Genomic DNA, 14014 nt, shown 5'->3' on the forward strand with positions numbered 1-14014 from the left:
GGTCTGAGCGCTGTCCGGAGTGGCTGGCCTGGACCTGTGATGGCAGAGAAGGGGCTGCTTCTCTCACCTCAGAGCCCCCTCCTCACCCTCCAGGTGAGTCACCGGAGAGCTGAGCCTTCCGTCTGGGGTCTGTGCTCTGGGCCTTGCTGGGGGGAGGAGAGGTGACTCGAGTCAAGAGGATGCAGGTGAAGGGTCTTGCTTTTGTCCCCAAGGGGCAACAAGCAAGCTGAGTTGCTTGTACGTTGTCATTGTATTAAAAGAAGGAAATAGGTCTCGAGTGCCGGCTGTGTTGAGTCCTGGGCTGTGACTGGGAGGGAGGGACACAGGCAGGTAGTGGTTCCACTTCCGTCACACCTGGCAGGAAGCAGGGTTCAGAGGGGCAGTGCCTTGCCTGGGCTCTCCCGGCTCCCTTCAGAAGGCTGGGTGGTGAACAGTGATCTGACTCTGAGCCGCGTGCTTGGCCCACGCACCAGGAATCGTGGAATCATATTCTAAGCGGTTTTTGAAAGCTGATAAAAGGAAAAATATTCACCCATAACCTCACTCTTGAGATGCAACTTTGTTCAGTATGTGGTGTATTTCCTTCTAGTTTTGTCCCCGCTTTGGTGACAGTGGGTACATTTCTATAACACGTATTTCACATATTTTGTGATCGCAGGAGAGTGTGGTTTGGTTGAGACCCTGGCGAGGTGGGAGGGTCTCCTGAGCTGGACCGACCCGCAGTGACCCGCAGTGAGATTCTCAGCACAATGGGAACCCGGGTTGGGCTCCAAGCCATCTTAGGGGTCCCGAGGCTCCTGAAGCTTCCTGCAGGCACGTTGGAAGAGCAAACTGGGTGACTGGACAGGCAGGCAGGACCCCTGTGTGCTCAGCGGGGCTCGTTTTGCTCAGTTAAGTGCTAGAATTCTCCTTTCGACTCTCTTCCTTCTTGCTTTTGACAAATGGGAATATTTGTACCATTTCCCCGAATGACCTCCTCTCCTTGGGGTAATGAGAAAATGAAAGTCTTTGCTAAGTGCTTTGAGATATTCAGATATAAAAACGGAGAGCGGCGATGTCAGGGGCCTTTTGCTGCCGGTGCTTTACAAAGAGGAAGCGCTGTTGCTGGGGAGTGAAGGTCAGCAGGAGGCCGAGGGCCTTTGCTGGAGCCCAGTCCCTCTGGGTGGAGGGCAGGGGACTCCAGCCGGCTGGGCCTGGGCAAGGTTGGGGTGGCGCCCCTGCCCTCCTCCAGGTGCATGTGCCCAGGCGAGGCCCCTCTGCCAAGGTGCTCCCCAGGGCCCAGGCAGAGGCCGGCCTTGGCCGGGGTCTGGTGGCTAAATGATCCCATTCAAGGACAGACTCCTCCTCTCTCTTCCTAGCGTCAGCCCAGGAATAACACGCTGGAATAAATACTGTCACCTATACAAATAATCATCCCGAAGATGATTTCGAAACATGGAAAAATGTTTATCACACGGTTGAAAACGCTCCCCGAGAGCCGAGCGCGGCTGGATGCTCACGGGCAGAGCCTGAGAGGCGCTCCTCCAAGATGGGAATTAGAGCGTGAGGGCGGTGGGACCAGGGTGATTTGTTTTTTATTTCACAACATTTTATTTAAATTCCCCCCTATGATTAAAAACCAACAAAGCCAACGAGGCAGCCCGGCGGGGAGGCTGGCAGGGTGGGGGCGGGGCGGGCGGGAGAGGGCGCTGCACCCACGGCCCCCGCAGGGCGCTGAGCTCACCGGCTCTGCCAGCCGCAAGACCTATGAGATCCCGAGCAGCCGAGGCGGATCGGTGACTCAGAACTTGGTGTTGTGCTCTTCAACAATAGCTTTTGTCCTTTGCCCAAAACCCTAGGCCAGTGTGTGAAAAAAAAATTATAAAATTATGAGATAGTTTGTACTTTCCTCACCAGCCGGTGCCAGCTTTGGGCGCTTTATTTATTCAAGGTGGGGAGGCAGGGAAGGCGGGGTAGGGGGGAGACAGAAAGGAAAAGAAAAACAAGGGAGAACTCGGACAAGGCCCAAGAGAGGTTTGAACCTCAACAACAAACTTTCTTTTGTTTGATGGGTGGGGAGAAAAATAAGGAGGAAAACATGCAGAAGGCCAATTGGAACCCAGTGAAGCTCCTGGCGCTCCCTGCGTGGGGTCCCCTCTGCCTTCTTTGCCAGTGGGTTTTGCTTTCACTGGAGCAACTGGAAAGCTCTTTGTCGGGGGCTCATCTGGTGCGAGGTGGTGAACAGGGACCTAAGCAGAAAGGGCTGGAGCCAGTGGCCAGGGTGGGAGCCAGGAGGCATGGTTGGTGTCTGGTGTTCAGACCAATAATGCCCAATTGCCAAGAGCCTTTGCCCTTCCTTCTGGTTGGGTTTAAAGAGGATCCTTACCTCTTGGAGTCCCAGATGCCACTCTTTGCCTGTGAGATTCAGAATTCCACGTGGCTCAGGGTGAGGAGGGGTTTGCATCCCACTGGACTAGCACTTCCCTCCTGGTGTCCGCTGGCACCCATCTTCAGACTGAGATTCAGGATGAAGGACCTTGGCGGAGTTGGGAGTGGGGGGGTGTGGGTGGTGGTACCTGAGCTTGTGGGAGGGGTTGTGTGAGTCGCTTGAGTCTGGCTTTTCTCCTAGATGGGTAAAATTTGGGCATGGGGAGGCCTTACACCTATTCATTTCACTTGTCACCTTGTCCCCTGCCCCAAATATGCTGAGTGTTCCTATGAGGTGGCTTGGGCCTAGCTGATGGGCGATTCTTCCTTCCAAATTAACTCAAGATGATTCTGTGGGTCCTTGGTAGAGTTTGGACCGGGATGAGAAAGGTGAAGGTGAAGGCCCTGAGGACTGTGGTGTTCCCCCACCCCCAGGACTCAGATGCCCATATTGTGGCCCCAATAAGGATCCCAACCCCCTGGCTCAGGAGTGGTTCCCAACCCAGCTTCCTAATGTGTCTTCACGATCCTTGAGTCACTGTGACCTTCCCTCCGAGAGGACAGCAAAGGTCTTACAGACCCTGGTGTACAAAGAAACTGAGGCCAGGAGAGGGGAGGCTGCTGAGCCAACGTCCCGCAGTTAGCCCGTGACACATTTGGAAGCAGGACCAAGCCTTAGGGCTGCTGGGGAACTTGGTCATCTCCCCCATGGCTCCAGTAAGACCAGCCGGTTCTGGGCACAAAGTTATGCTTCCTTCTATTCTTTTTCTTTTTGAGACTGGGTATTGAACCCAGGGGTGCTCGATCACCGAGCCATGTCCCCAGTTATTTTATTTTGAGATGGGGTCTCACTAAGTTGCTGAGGCTGTTCTCAAACTTGTGATCCTCCTGCTTCAGGCTTTTCCACTCTTTGAGCAGGCAAACGAACCCTCCTAGGGGATCAGATTTTGTGACGGTGGCTTAGGGTGACTAGTCTTCTGCTTTTAAGGACTATTTCTATTGAGGAAAGAGCCCTGGACAGAGAGATAGGCAAGAGGTTTCTAGCCCCACCTCTGCCACTGACAAGCAGCCATATCCCAAGACCCAGAGCTGGAGGGCTGGACCCAGAGGTTCCTTGTCTCGTCCCACTTCAGGACGCCTGGAGCTTCCTGCCACCCTCCAGAGTCCCCAGCTGTGCCATGCAGCAAACCCTCTCCCACAACCTGTCAAACCAGAGATGCCAGTTCCCCAGGACTCCCCGGCGCTCCCGCCCCTACCTAGTACCAGGCAGACCTCTGCAGGAAGGCCCGGCCTGTGCCCTGTGCACCTGCTTATTGATAACTGCGTGTCTGCATGTGCCTCGGGTCAGAGCCCTTTGGTTTGAACTTGCCTCGTACCGAGAGGCCGGGACGTGAGGAAATTACAAGCAGGGGAGCCAAGTGGTACCCTATGACAGGAGGCAGCTGTGGAGAGAAGAGCAGGCTCCATGCCCAGGGTGAGCGCCATCTGGGTGGGAGGCCTGGCTTCCAGCTGTGGGGGCTCCGGAAGGGCAGAGGCTGGGAGGAATGATTTTGAAGCCACTACTATGGAGATTAAGGGGATGAGAATGTAAATCTCAAGTAAAAAGGTAATTGAATGTAATAGCAAACACTGCTCGCTCTATGTTAATTTTAGCTCTTCCCCTGGATACAAGACGCTGTATTAGTGTTTTATTACCATTTTGTTTGCACTAATAAAATAGTAAAATTTATTTCAAGGAAGTTGAAGGATGGTTTTACAATGCAAATTTGAAGAAATTGGACTTTTCATTTATGCCTCTGCTATTTTAAACCCTGACGGGTGTAAATTAGCTACAGGGACTGAGCAGACCCCACTGATGGGGACTTGGGAGGCGGGAACCCTGGCAGAGGTTCTAGACTGGCTCAGGGCAAAAAGTAGAGAGGGTGCCACAGACAGACTGAGGCCACTCGGGGACCTGGCTAGGTGGGACTGGGCTGTGGGTGAGGGCTCAGGCTTGAGTGCCTGGGCGTAGGCAGGAAGGTCACACACAGAGCCACTGGGGAGACACACAGGAGACCTCAGGCCGCAGGGCTGCATCTTTACTCGTGGCCCTTTGGCCTCCTTCTTGTCCTGACATTGGACCTCGATTAACCTGGTGAACCCTCAAGGGGAACTGAGCAACCTCTGTCCTTTGTGCCCACCAAGGGCAAGTGGGCCACTTGTCCAGGACACACCCATCCATCAAAAGGTGCTGCAGATTGAGGAGAGCCATCAGAATCTGGAGGAAGGACTCTGAGCCTACAAGGACCCTGGGGGAAAGACCCAGCCCAGGTCCTGGCTTCTGCCCTCTCCTCGCTTCCTTCTGGCCTAGGCATGCTGAGAAAGTAGAGCAGGGCTTTCTCAAGAAGCCAGCGTCCCTTCAAATGGGGTCAGTCCCCAGTCTGATGGTGTCCATGAACCATAAGGCCAGATGTCAGAATTAAAAAAAAAAAAATCAAGCAGTCTGAATTTTGGGGGAACCAGATGGTGATACAGTCGGGATGGAAAGGGGTGATTGCCAAGGTTCCTTTGGAGTTTGGGTAAAGAATTCAGGTTGGATCTTGTTTTATCCAAACCGGTTTCTTTATCTCTGAAAAATTATTGGCAGCAATGGCCCAAAGGGATGCATTGGGGGACCCGCTTCCAAAGAGTGGGGAGCCCAACAAGTGTTCTAGTGTCTGGCGGAGTCGGTAGCGTGTATCGCCCAGGGTTTGCTGGCTGCCTGCCTGGGCTGGGGGAACCGGGAGCCCATGGTGCTGGTTCCTGGCCCCAACCCTAGGTCTTGTGGGGGTTCTTAGTGTGTTCTGTCTCCCTTGTGGGGAGTGTTGTGTATGTGTGTGTGTGTGTGTGTGTGTGTGTGTGTGTTTAAGGAGACGATTCAGACTGTTGATACTAGCCAGGCCACAGTATGGAAGCTGTCACAGCTGCAGAAAACACTGTGGATGCCCTTGGCGGCAGTGAGACCCTGCTGGTGGGTTGCAGGGAACTCAGTCCTGGAGCAGAGGAGCTGGGCTTCAGTCCCCAACCTTCCCCGAGGCTCCTCTGGGCCCAGGGGCCACATCTGGAGCAGAGGGAGCCTGTGTTGACTCTGCTCTGGTCAGAGGTACCTCTGAGGGTCAGGCCTGTCTGAAGCAGCAGGTCCAGCACTCCATGTGGTTGATGGAAGGGCAGGAAAATTCTCCAACCAGGCCTCTTTGGGATCCTTCTGGAACAAGGGACTGGGGTGGGATTTCTTGGGATCTTGAGGTCAGGTGTTCAGGAGTCCAAGCCTGGAAACAGGCCTCTCACCTCCTCTTTTCCACTGCTGAGCACCCAGGAGGTCCTGGTGTTTTGGGCTGGTAGCTGAGGGGCAGAAGGGGAGGCGGCCGAGGCAAGGGCAGGCTCGGGAGTGTTGCTGAGAGGAGGGAGAGGTGGGAACGTTTAAAGGAGGAGAGCCCGTCACTTAGCCTTGGGAATGGTTTCCAGTTCTGAGAAGGGAGACACACTGCTGTGTGCCCAAGGATTTAGAGAGGCATTGGGCAGGGGGGCTCCACTCCGAGTGGATTTCAACCCACAACTGTAATTACTCAAGGAGCAGACGGAAATGGGAAAAGAGGATTAGCGGGGTGCCCTGCTGGGCCTGGCGGTGCAGGTGGCACCCGGAGTGCCCGGTCTGGCACAGCACCTGCCAGCTCTTAGCTCAACTTCTGGGCTGGGGCTAGAGCCATGGTGGTCTGCCCTGAGGAATGGGCCCCTGGGCACCTCTTTCCTCGGCTGTCCTGTCTGGCCACAGCACATCCTGGAAGCAGGACCCCTCTCTGCTGCCTTGTCCTGTATGGTTTGGGGAGCCTGTCATCTGGTGCCCAGTGCTTCCCCAGTTGCCCCTTCGGTTGGAGGAAAGGGAGGCCAGAACCCTGGGGTCTTTTGCCCTCTGTCCCCTCAGCTCCCTGGGGGTGTGACAGCATCCCTGGGTGCTCTGAACCCCGCTCACCTTCCCTGCACCTGTCAGCTGTCTCATTGACTGTCTGGCTTGGCCGCCGCCCATCCTCTCCTCCCAGGCCGGCCCCGCCTCCACCCCTCCCCCAGCCCACACTCCCTCCCTTCCTGTCTCTGCCCACGGCTGTCTCTACCTGCCCGTCGCCGGCACACCTGAGGATCCGAGGCTGCCTATCGGAGTGTGGGCACAGTTCAGGGTGTTTACCAGACAGCCAGGATAAGGCATTAAATCCTGTTGCTGTCTTCCCAGGGCCGGGTTCCTCAGATGGTTTTCCAAATTCCTAATCTCGGTGCCCGCATCCCTGCCCAGCCTGTGTTTGATGGGAGCTTTCCTTTCCCATTGAAGCTGAACCCGGCAGGATCTGACATGGGGTTGGGTCTGGGTTCCCACCGGTGCACGATGACATGGGTGTCCAGCCCCTTCCTCTCTTTGGGTCTTTCTTCCTTTCTTTGGGAATCTTAGCAAGAGGGGGCCAGGATTCTGCCATCCGGTGTTCTAGGCCCCCACCCTCACCAGTGTGGTTCTGAGGCCACCCGCTATAATTGGGGGTATGTGTCCCAGATGCGGCTTACTGTCAGAGGCCAGGGGAATTCAGTTTGAGGAGGGTCTGGAAGGGGATGAGCAGTTCCATAGCACTGCCTGGGTTCTAGAGTCTTCCCTTGCATTCTTGATACTCAACATCCAGAGGGAGCCTCCGGACCGATGGGAGGGCTGGGTGAGCCCCAGCAGACAGGAGCCTGCCTCTGTTCTTTTTCTTTCCTTCCTTCCTTCCTTTTTCTCTTTCCTTTCTTTCTTTCTTCCTTCTTTTCTTTTTTCTTTTTTTTTTTTTCCTTACTGAGGATGGAACCCAGCACTCTACCAATGGAGCCACATCCCTAGCCTCCTTTATTTTTTAATTTTGAGACTGAGTATTGCTAAAATGCCCTGGTTGACCTCGAATGGATGAGCCTCCTGCTTCAGCCTCCCAAGTTGCTGGGATTATAGGAGTGTGCCACTACCTCAGGGATCCAGGGTCTCCCAGAGACTTGTCTGCCCACCCTGGGATAGCAGGACTGTCCAGAGGTCCGGGGCTCTGCCACACCCTTAATCCTCTCTCCTAGGAGGCAGGCTGTGAGAGGCCCATAAGCTCATTCCCCCATGCTGGGGACTTTCTGGGAGTGGAGGAGCAGGGACCTGACCAACCGGGGCTGCCTGGATCTACCCCTCTGGGGGTGCCTGGTACCAGTGGGTGTGTCCTTTCTGCCAGCTGCCATGTGACCTGGACAGACACTTCTCGTTCTCCTATCTCTCCTGGCTGTGGACCCTCTCTGCTTCCTCTCTCCCCTGCTCCTTCTCTTCCTCCCTCCAGGCAACCTGAGGGCTCTTGGTTTTGCAGCAGAGTCTCCCTCTCACAAGGCCTCCTCACCCGTTCTTGCTAGGTTCCAGGTGGCCTCTGCAGTCATCACTGCTCTGTGCTTTGCTGTCCCCTCTCTGAGACTGCACTGCAGGAGACAGGAGGGCTTGGTGGTGGGGAAGGGGTGCCAGCCAACTTCCTGCTGGGTCCTCGGCCAGCACCTGCTCCATCAAGGCTGTGGGCTGGGGGCCGGTTCTTCTATTTCTAATATGTGTTGGGAAATTATCAAAAAGTGGGATAAAAAAGGGGATAGGAAAAGTCTGGAGAGGGATAGTTGGGCTGGAGAGGACAGGGAGGAGGGGGAGGAGGAGGAGGAGAAAAGAGGTGAAATGGATTCATTAGAAAAACTTGTTTACTGGCTTTGCTTAGGCGCCTCCATTTTAAAAGTCTACGTTTACAATAAGTCGCTAATTAAAATACGAAATTAAGCAACAGCTATGTTTTTTTTTCCCTTACACTTTAATTGCATGATTTTTTGTGATGTAATTTCTGGAAACACCCAGCGTACCTCACAGGGCTGATTGTTTGATAAACTAGAAGCACCTGAAACCAACCCAAAAAATAAATATATAAATCCAAGGGGAACTTAAGGTAGATTGGAAGTGACAGAGAACTGCAGGCAGCAGGGAATCAAAAATCCATAATAAAAACCAAAAAGCTTCTAAGTGAGGACATTTATCCTTCTGCCCAAACCCCCTACAGCACCACCCAAGCCAGAACAGTCCGCGCGACTCGGGGAGGGGAAGCTGAAACAGAAGCCAGACCTGGGGGCAGGCCTGCCCCGGCCCCCACCCCAAGCTGGTGCTATGGAGAACACTGACGCTCAGCTGTGAGTCTTTCTGACTCTGTTCTGGCTGGGCTCAGAATCGGGACCTTTGAAGGGGAACTTCTTTGTCCCCGTTGTTCTCAATCCAGGGGCAAGTCCCCGAGGGATGGAGGGAATGGAGGTCCGTGATGACCTCCTGGGAAAAGCAAGCGCCTCCGTGCACATGCCACAGCAGGGGGCGAGGCCCAGGCCTGGTTGCTGGCCCTGCGTTCCTGACTACCCTGGAAGCACAGTCTCTTCCAGAAGGGGGTGGAAAGGGTGGTCCAGTGCAGGAGAAATGTGTGCTGACTCTGGCAGACAACCCGTGGCCTGCTACCTTTAAGACGTAGACCTAGTCGAGATTGCAAAACTGCTGAGAAACCTGTCAGGAACTGACTCAGGGTGGGGCGGGGAGGAAGCTGGATCCCACTGGCAACCTGGCTGTGGGGAACGCAGGCCCAGCATCACTGGGGACTCTAGGCCTCCTGGGCACAGGGCACAGGGCAGCAGTGCTTGTGGGACAGAGGGGGCCACGATGCTGGCTGCTTCCTCCACATACCAACCAGGGGCCCAGTTGGCCAGAGGCCCTAGTAACCTCTTTACTGAGTACTCTGCTTATGGAGAAAAAGGAAAGGCCTCCTTTCAGTGTCTCTAAAAAATGTAGTTTCTCCCTGATTATAATTTATGCTTGTGGCTAATTGGAAAATACAGAAGAGTATAAAAAAATAATTAAAAAATGGGCAATGTAGTGGTTGAAAGTATGAGTCAGGGAGACAGAAGGATTTGGTTGTCAGCTCCAGATCTACCCCCCAACAGTGTGACTTTGGGCAAATTACTTGGCAGTTCTGAACCTCAGTTTCCTCATCTGTAAGTTGGGAATAATGGTCAGCTGCTGAGGACTCAGTGTGATCATCCATATAAAATACTTAACGCTGGTACACGGCACACTTAAATATTAGCTATTTCTGTTATTATAGTTAATGGTTTATTCCCACTGCCTTGGGATAGGCTTTTTAATTTTTCATTAACAAAAAAAATTTTACATCGATAAGATTATTTATCTAAACCTGTGATGTCCGATACAGTTAACCTCTGGCCACATGTGGTTATTTAAACTTAAATTAATTAAAATTAAATAAAATTAAAAATTCAGTTCCTCAGTCACATTCACCACATTTCAAGTGCTCAGTAGCCACATGTGGCCAGTGGCTGCCGACTTCGACAGCACAGGAAGTTCTACCGGGCAGCTATCTGAAGGACCGAGCCATCTGAGGTTTTCCACAGGACCATTTCCTCCTTTTTAAAAAGTGCCTCTTTTAAAAAATGTGTTCTTATTTTTCGTGGTGCTGGGGATCGGGGCAAGGGCTCTACCACTGAGCTACTTCCCCATCTTTTAAAGCGTCTCTTAAGGGCTGTTGCCATGGTCCAAGAAGTGGCCCCATCCCTCTTCCCAACCTGGACTTTGAGCATCCTCTGGCCTCTGATTGGCTCTGCTGGGTCCCCCTTCCTCATGTGCTGCTCTCTGATTGGTGCTAGTCACTGAGGGATTCTGGGAGGAACAGGTCTGGCCTGCTGTTTGGCTCCCAGCTGAGATGCCAGGGCAAGGGCAGGGTGCAGTTTCTCCCCTGCCCCAGAAGGTTCTGGAGGGGCTGCTTCCCTGGGCACCCCAAGCCTCTCTAGGCCAGTTCACTCACCCCCTCACCTCACAGGGCAGGATACCAAGGAGAGGAGGGACTTGCTCGAGGTAGTAAAAATGAGCCATAATTACCCACCGTCCACTGTCCAGAGGGTCCAAGCCATACCTAGAGCTCGCCGGACCCCCCCAGGGAGTAAGGCAGCCTTTCTTGAAGGGGGATGCCACGGTGGGGGACTGGCCTGGTTCCCCAAGGCCTGTGTAGACCTCCTGATCCCAGTGAGGGTCTTCAGCCTTCCAGAAGCGCCCTGAATATAAATGGTTGTGAGATTCCAGGGTGGGGGTGCCGGAGATCCCAGATTGGGGAGCCACTCCTAGAAGATCTTGCGGTGGCCACTGGTCATCCTGCGACTGAGCCGGATGAGCATTGGGGTGATGCTGGGGTCAGTCCTCCCTGTGTGGCTGAGGGCAGAACGATGGGCGGAGGGCTCTGGGCAGGGCCGGCAGGGGAGTAATCCCCGGGGCAGTGGGCAAGACAGATAGGGAGAGCCGAAACCGGACCTGCTGATGTGGCCCTTTCTGCTCGCAGCGGATCATAAAATATGGCTCAGATTTTCATTACGGGCTCTATCGATTATCTTCTGGGACGGATGAATTATAGAGAACATTAAATTTTTTTTAAAAAGCAAGTGAGAGAGGAAATATCTGAATGAGTTTGGGTGGTCGATGGCAGAAAGGGCTGAGCCACCAGACCTGGTCTTGGAGCAGGATGAGAACAGAACCGCCCAGAACCTCCCTCCTAGCCTCCGGCTCCAGCTCTGGGCCTCCAGGCCTGGCTGGCTGGCTTTGCAGTTGGGGAGGCCTGTGCTCCCCTATGCGCTCTTTGCTGTGCTTTGTCCCCTCAGGGACCCGCCTGGCTCTGGGAAGGTGGAAAATCAGGCTGTTTACAAGGCTCTGACCTGAACCTTTCCCCAGCTTCGGGGCTTCATTCCTGGGAGCTGGGCCCCGAGTCCTGGTCTTTTCCTTCCAGGGACCTCCTGATCTGGAGGTGCTGCCTGAGCAGAGGGAAGGTTCGGAGGGCAGTGTGGTCTCCTGGGTCAGGACTGGGGTGGGAACTCCTGAGCCCGTTGGCTGCCTCTTTCCCCAGCTCCTTCCATCTGCAGTCACATCCCGGAGGATTTCTGGTTTCCTTTGTCACCTTAGGAAGAGCAAGTTGGGGTTCACAACTGTGCATCTAAATCCAGTTGGAAAGAGCCCCCTGGGAAGCCCACCCTCCTGCCTCGCTCTACACCCCCCTCACCTCTTCTCTCCTTGCCAGGCAGTGTGTCAATCATGTGTCAGAAGGTCCTGGATTCAAATCACTTCCCAGCATGTGACCTTGGGTAGGACGTGTCCCTCTCTGAGTCTCCGTTTCTCAACTCTCCTGTTGAGATAATCATCTACCTCATTGAGTTCTTGTGATGATTGTATGTACCGATGTATTAAAATCCTGAGTACACAGTGCTTAATAAACTTGAATGGTTATTATTTTCCTCCTCTCCTATGGCAGAGTCTAGAAACCTCCCCCTACTTCATTTGGGCTTTTTGATTTATTGGATTTATCAAATGCTTTATGGCACATGCGACATGCCGGGTACTTTTCTCAGCATGTTACAGGTAATAAATCACTTAATCCTCACGACTGTACTCAGGAGGAACCATCACGTCTCCATTTTGCTGATGGGGAAACTGAGGTACAGACAGGTTAAAGTACCTTGCCCAGGGTCACACAGCTCAGGAGTGGCAGGGCCTGTTCCCATCTGGGTGCTTATACCCTTCACACCCTGTGGTGTGCCACTCAGTGATCTGGAGGGTGGTGTGTGTGTGTGTGTGTGCGTGTGTGTGTGTGTGTACGTGTGCGCACGCAGGGGCACATTCAGACGGCCCCGCCCTCCAGGTGGTCTGGCTGGCTCTGGCTCTGGCCCTCCACGCTGTGTGGCCGGTCAGCTGCTCAGCAGGCCCAGCCTTTTCTGGGGCCTGTTCTGGGTGGAGTGTGGCCCCCACCCCCACACCGTCCACCTCACCCGGCTTCACCTAGGCTCTGTGAAAGGTGGTGGTTTCCATGGATATCCGTCTCCCTCTGGCGACACGCCCTTTTTTGTCTAACTCTGCTCCCTGGAGTTGATTGTTTTTGGCACATGGCTCTGTAAACTCATCCAACAATTAAAAGGCGGGTGGGGGGTGGAACAAAATGGAGACAGATAGTTACCGTGGGGCTGGCGACACTTAGGAAGGGCCCCTGGGGCACGCATCCCCTTCCTGTCCCCCTGTTGGCAGCAGGGCACCACCCAGGGTGTGGAGGGACCGGGGCACCGGCTGGCTGGGAGTCACGCTTGCAGACGCTGGTGCCTTCCATTGGAACCGTCCCCCTCTCCTTCCGTGGGGCTCTGCCCGGAGCCACCAGTCCTCTCCAGGCCACTGGAAGCCACGAGGTGCCGGCCCCAGCCGGCGGAGCATGGCCTGCCCTTGTTTTGGTGCATGGTGTGTTTGCCGTGTGTACCATCGGGCGCCTCCTGTGCTGGGCGTACCCATCGTAGGCTGTGTGAGGTCACAGTTGAAAAATGCGGTGAAAAACATTTTCATGCCGCAACACATCGAGTAGGATTTTTGTATTAAGATGTGGATTTTTTTATTGTTTTTTTTTTTTCTCCTTTTCCATACAGCCCCGAAGTTGGGCAATGCACACGTCTGTGTTTTTGTTTTCAGTCCCAGTGGTTTGGGAAATCTGCTCATTAGCGCCGTCCCCTCCCCACCCCGGCTGATCTTCTGCTGTCTGTCCGCAGGAGCATAGATCTTGCCCCGCCATCTCCCAGTGTCTCCTCTCCTTTGATGAGCTGGTGGGGCCTCCTTTCTGTGCACATTTGCCTGGTGAAAGTCAAGGGCTTCTGTGGCCCCGCTCCTCAACCCAGCATCTCTTAGGCCCGTGTTGGTGGCAGGAGGTCCTGATGTGGGCAGACAACAGAGCCGTCTGCTTCCCCCCACTCCCTCTGTAGTGCCCCTCCACTTGCCCCTTGTCTGTAGAGATGAGATGGAAGTTGTCCCACCCGCAAGGACCTCCTTGGAGTGGCCCTCTCCTGAGTGGCTTCCTCGACCCCATCCCATCAGATGACAGGCGGCGATGAGCATGCCCACAGCTGAGACCCGTTTACTAGGTAGGCTCAGAGGTTCTGCCTGCACACCAGATGTGCCACAGTGGGCCTGGCCTTCCCCATGTTCAGCCCAGCCAGAGTGGCTGAGCGCAGCCCTTGGCTTTGTCTGTGACGTCCAACTGAGCGCATTCTGGAGGCCCTGGGAGATTTGCTGGAGATCTGTTCAAGGCTGAGGGGACTGAGATTTGGGAAGGGAAGTGGCATCAGTTGGGAGTGGGTGCTAAGATCATGGGGAGAGAAGGAGGAGGAGCAGGTGAGTTGGGCCTCCAAGCCCAGGCCTGGCTTCAGCTCCTGTGAGCAGTGTGACTTTTGCCTGCTCGCTCCATACCTGCGTACCTTCTATCCCCAATCTATCCCTGGGGACCACATTCGCTCTGACTTCCTTGTTGTAAAGACTGGGTAGGATCACGCATGTAGAGTACTTGGCATGGTGCTTGGCATCTGGTTAGTTAACTTTATTTGTTCTCACGCAGGCTGATTGGCACAGGGGGAAAGTCACTCATCCAGTGCCCTCTATTCTGGGCACATAGTAGGTTCTCAGTCAGTTCTTGGAATTGATTGGAGGAGGACCAAGTAGCCAAGGAGTCCTCTCAAA

General features: G+C 54.3%; 1 protein-coding gene across 4 annotated transcripts in view; it reads left to right on the plus strand.

Annotated features, from left to right (window-relative positions):
- Casz1 (castor zinc finger 1) overlaps positions 1 to 14014 on the plus strand; it is a 139907-nt gene that overhangs the window by 14163 nt on the left and 111730 nt on the right. The window contains exon 1 of one of the 4 annotated variants that reach the window (XM_047549813.1): positions 3741 to 3880. The exons of the other annotated variants lie outside the window; for them this stretch is intronic. The gene's annotated coding sequence lies outside the window, so the exon portion shown is untranslated. Of the gene's footprint in view, positions 1 to 3740; positions 3881 to 14014 lie in introns of those variants that run through there. 4 annotated transcript variants of the gene reach the window in all.

Source organism: Sciurus carolinensis, chromosome 1, assembly GCF_902686445.1.
Source record: "Sciurus carolinensis chromosome 1, mSciCar1.2, whole genome shotgun sequence".
NCBI lineage: Eukaryota > Metazoa > Chordata > Mammalia > Rodentia > Sciuridae > Sciurus > Sciurus carolinensis.